We start from the raw sequence: 4,735 nt of genomic DNA, 5'->3' as shown, positions 1-4,735 counted from the left end.
CATGCTGAATCCATGAACCTCAGTTACTGAGAGGAGAATTCAAAGTCAAGATCAACCCCCAACATTTTGTTGAGTTTTAATGGGTCCCATTGATAGTTGTTAGCAGTGAAGTGTCTCCAGGGGCTGACTAGAGCAGAAAATTGTCATCACTGATAACAGATAGGCAGAGGAAACGTGCAGGTGGCTCTGATGCCACATTAACCCTTGAGGTGTTTTATCAGCCAAAATGTCCCAGCTTGGCCGCTGAGTTTCTGGAAAGGGAGATCCTTTCCCCACATGTTTTCCAGGTCCTCTTGGGGACAGTGTGTGGGTGGGGGTGTGCAGTGCTCAGTGCAGGACAATGATATGACACCTTTCAAGGTGTCAGCAAGAGGGACACTGAGGCCCAGTGTCTCCTGACAGGCCTTGGTGGCAGGGACAACAGCCATAGCCAAGAAGATGCTGACCTGCTCTGGTGTCTTTGAGCCTTGACAGTGCCTTTGTCTGTCTCCAGCAGAGCCTGTCCTATGCTGTCTCATGCCTGCAGCTGTGTCCATGCAGCCTGTAGACATCCACCCTGCTTCCCCACTTTGCTCTCACACGGCATCTCCTTCCCTTCACTGTTGTCTCTGCATCCCCCCTGGCTGTTCCTTCCCAAAGCCATGGAATGATCCTTGACTCCTCCTGGGTGTCCTGTTGCACCACAGCACCAGCCTTCAGGTGTCATTTCTTCATTCTTATATGCAGGCTGAAATTCTCTAAACTGGGGATTTTTTGGGTTGTTTTGGCTATTCATAGTGCCTGCCACTACCAAGTAAAGCTCCTGGAAGTACCACAGTGTGGGGAAGAATATAACCTTGTCTGCCAGGACAGATAGAAACTTGAGGAACTGAGGACAGGGCTGAGGGGAAGGGCCTTGGTGCTACGAGGGATGCCACATGAGGCAGTGGTGCATGGTCATGTGAATAATGCCAGATGCCTGTGGGGCCGCATTAGCAGTAGCATGGCTAACCAGAGGAGGGGAGCTGTTATCTGTCTCCAAGGGGGACTTTTCCTGCAGGCAGTGGTGGCACTCAACTTTGGGGGAGCATGTATGAAACCCAGGTGTCCTAGGTGGTTGCCAACTAATTCGAAGGGCCTGATTTTCCTATTGGTTCCCTCTCAAATATGCTAGGAATGTGGTGGTTTTGCTGGACACCTCAGGCATCTGACATGGCCGAGTAGACCTGTTTTCCTTGCATGAAATCAAGTGTCTGCACAGAATCATGCAAGCTCTTTGCAATGGACATGGATCTCCTCATTGCTCTGTCAGAACAAGTGGACATTTGCACCTGTCTTGGACCAGCTCTGTCCAACGTGGACTGCCTCCCCCTTGGAAAAAGTCCAAAGGGCCAAGTGTGTGTGCACAGCTGATTCACTTCTCCCAGTGACTGCAGTGGGAGCTCAGAAAACCAGCTCCCATACAGGCAGCCGTTTTGTGCACCCCAGCAGCTGGACAAAGGGAATCCTCCTCTGAGTTTGTGGAGTGCACAAGAGCAAACTGAATCCTCCTGCGCTCCTGGAGCTTCTCAATGGGCATTAGCTGTACTGCTGAACTGCTCTGAATCACCTCCTGAAGCATGAGGGTGTTAACTCCCTTCTTGCCCCTGTGCAAGTGTTCTGAGTTCTTACGGGATGGAAGCAGAGGCTTCAACAGCAGGACATGTCCGCTCTCCTAGACAACCATCCTGTGATGAGGCCAGCTGCATGCTGGATTCGTTCCATGGACTCTCTCTCTTTACATCAGTGGACCTTCGCCAGGGATGACCTTGCTGCCTTGCAGGAACTGTCAGCCCTGGAGCCCCAGCAATGCCTGGAGGCTGCACAGGGGACAGAAAACATCCCATTTGCAGCTGGGTCCCTACTCCTGAGCTGGGCCTGGCTCCTGGGACTGCGGGAGCCCATGGCAACCTGGCAGGTGCTGCAGAGAGACAGCTCTGCCCAGGAGCAGCTCCTCATAAAGGAGCACCAAGACTCAGGGCACTGCCCGCAGGCACCAGGCTGGGATGAGTCGCTCAAAAGTGGAAGACAGTTGGGAATGGGAGGACGGCTGAGCTCACTGCAGGCAGAAACCTCCCCAGCCCTTGGCACGGTAAGTCTCTGGCTGCAGGGCTACACTGCTGCGGTTCCTGGAGGGATCTTCTGAACCTGGCGCCTTCAGCAGCTGATTGGATTTGTCAGGGTGGCTCTCCCAGCTTCTCCTGTTTGGAGCTGGTCGTGCTTTAGAGCAGGGACTCCCAGTCACACACTCAGAGGGATCACGGCTGCCTTCGCCCACCCCTCTGCCTGCAGACACAGCCAACATCCCCTCCCCGGCCTCAGCAAGGTTTGTCTCATCTGCTCTTTTGCACCTGCAAACACGGAGGTGCCCTGGGCAGGGTCCTGCTCCTGGCAGGTGTCTGCAGGGCAGAGCTGAGCACCCAGCGGGTGCGATGGGGTCTGTGAATATGGACAGAGCAGAGACCTGGGGACAGAGAAGCAGCTCCTACAGGGATGGCTCCAGGCAATGGAATCATGGTGAGAAGAAAGTGCCTCCTGCAGCGCCCCTTCCCACCAGCACAGCCCTCTGCACTCCAGGCCATGGGGGCCAGGGCAGGAGTTGTCCCAGAGCAGCCAGATGTCCAGGAGAGGAGACACATCTGAGTGCCTCTCTGTCCCTGCCAGGCCCTGCCTCCCTCGGCACAGCTATCATGGTGTTACTCCATGATCCCACCTGCCCACGCTGCCCTTCTCCTTCCATTGGACTCTCTGGACAGGGGGTTTCTGATGCAGGTCAGACACTGGCCCTGTGGGTCCTGCCATGCAGATGGGTCCTGGACTGTGAGGTGCCCAAGTGCCCTCTAAGCTGTGGGGCTCAGGGCAGTGCGGTTGGAGGAGCTTGGAATGAGCCACCTCTCTCATCAGGACACCCCATCCTTAGGACGTCCTGCCATCCCCCTGGGTGCCCGTCTGGGCTGCAAGCTGCCCTCCATAAGAGCTCAGCTCCCCCGTTACAGCAGGTGCTGTCTGGGTGCCCCAGGGAGAAGCCTCCTGGAATCTGAGGTCACAGAATCACTGCAGGGAGGTGGATGTGGGCAGCTGGCAGGAGCCCAAGATGTTGCTGGCTCCAAGGGGAGGGCGGAAACCTGCCTGACACCCCCTCCAAAAGAATGCTGGTGGACATGATGTAAAGGAATCCTCTGCTCTCCATGGTGTCATTTAATTGAGGGGTAACATGAGTGCAAGCGTCCTACACCTCCAAGGTGAGAGCACAGGGCAATTGGGACCAAGGCAGATGGAGAAGCCAGCTCTGCTCCCCCAGCATCATGGCCAAAAACTGAAGCCATAGAGCTCAAGGATGGTCCTGCTAAAATGGGGGGGAGGCAATGAGTGTGTGTTTGGGCAAGGATATGAGAAAGTTTTGCTCAGAGAAGTTTTCTCTAACTTGTCCATGTCTTTTCTTCCTCACATATTTCCCCTATGCTGCAAAGGAACAAATGTCCAACATCAGCTCATTCAACGAGTTCCTGCTCCTGCCATTTGCAGACACGCGGGAGCTGCAGCTCTTGCACTTCTCACTCTTCCTGGCCATCTACCTGGCTGCCCTCCTTGGCAATGGCCTCATCATCACAGCTGTAGCCTGCGACCACCGCCTCCACACCCCCATGTACTTCTTCCTCCTCAACCTCTCCCTCCTCGATGTTGGCTGCATCTCCACCACTGTCCCCAAATCCATGGCCAATTCCTTCTGGGACACCAGGGCAATTTCCTACTGGGGATGTGCTGAACAGGTCTTAACTTTTACCTTTTTCATATCAGCAGAGTATTCTCTCCTCACAGTCATGGCCTATGACCGCTACGTTGCCATCTGCAGACCCCTGCACTATGGTGTCCTCATGGACAGCAGAGCTTGTGTCAAAATGGCCACAGCTGCCTGGGCATCTAATTTTCTCTATGCTTTCCTGCACACTGGGAACACATTTTCCCTACCCCTCTGCCAAGGCAATGTGGTGAAGCAGTTCTTCTGTGAGATCCGCCAGATCCTCAAGCTCTCCTGCTCACACTCCTACCTCAGGGAAGTTTGGCTTCTTGTGGTTAGTTTTTGTTTAGCCTTTGGGTGTTTCATTTTCATTGTGGTGTCCTATGTGCAGATCTTCAGAGCTGTGCTGAGGATCCCGTCAGAGCAGGGCCAGCATAAAGCCTTTTCCATGTGCCTCCCACACCTGGCCGTGGTCTGTATGATTGTCTGCACAGCAATGTTTACCTACCTGAAGCCCTCCTCCATTTCCACCCCAGCTCTGGATCTGGTGGTAGCTGTTCTGTACTCAGTTCTGCCTCCAGCACTGAATGCTCTCATCTATAGCATGAGGAACAAGGAACTCAGGGATGCACTGAAAAAAATGATTCAATTGGTAATATTTCAACAGCAATAAGCTGCCCATCCTTCTACTCAAGTAATATCTAATTTCTCTCAGACAACTCCTGTGATTTTGGCATTCTTTCTTTAATAATGAGGTTTGTGCACAAGTTTCTGAATTCATCCCACTTCTCCAGAGGTGTTAACCGTGTCTTTCTGACCCAGAGCTCAGAGGCCTGTTTCTATCAGAGGCCTGTGTCTATCATTGTGTCAGAGCTGTCGTACCGCTAATTAAAGGTATGTTTTCATTGCATCTTGTGGATTGGGCTCTTCTTTCAAAGCTGGTGCCAAGAATTTGCTCCAGGACTTTCAGCCTGAGAG

General features: G+C 53.4%; 1 pseudogene; it reads left to right on the top strand.

Moving 5' to 3' along the window:
• The first annotated feature begins 3,494 nt into the window (after window positions 1-3,494).
• Window positions 3,495-4,455, top strand: LOC148592144 (olfactory receptor 14A16-like; annotated as a pseudogene).
• The last annotated feature ends 280 nt before the right edge of the window (window positions 4,456-4,735 follow it).

Source organism: Tinamus guttatus, unplaced genomic scaffold, assembly GCF_059628265.1.
Source record: "Tinamus guttatus ecotype Peru unplaced genomic scaffold, ASM5962826v1 Tinamus_guttatus_pri_ptg000634l, whole genome shotgun sequence".
NCBI classification, from domain to species: Eukaryota; Metazoa; Chordata; class Aves; order Tinamiformes; family Tinamidae; genus Tinamus; species Tinamus guttatus.
The sequence above is the reverse complement of the archived record's forward strand: the minus strand, read 5'-3'. Positions and strand labels throughout refer to the sequence as shown.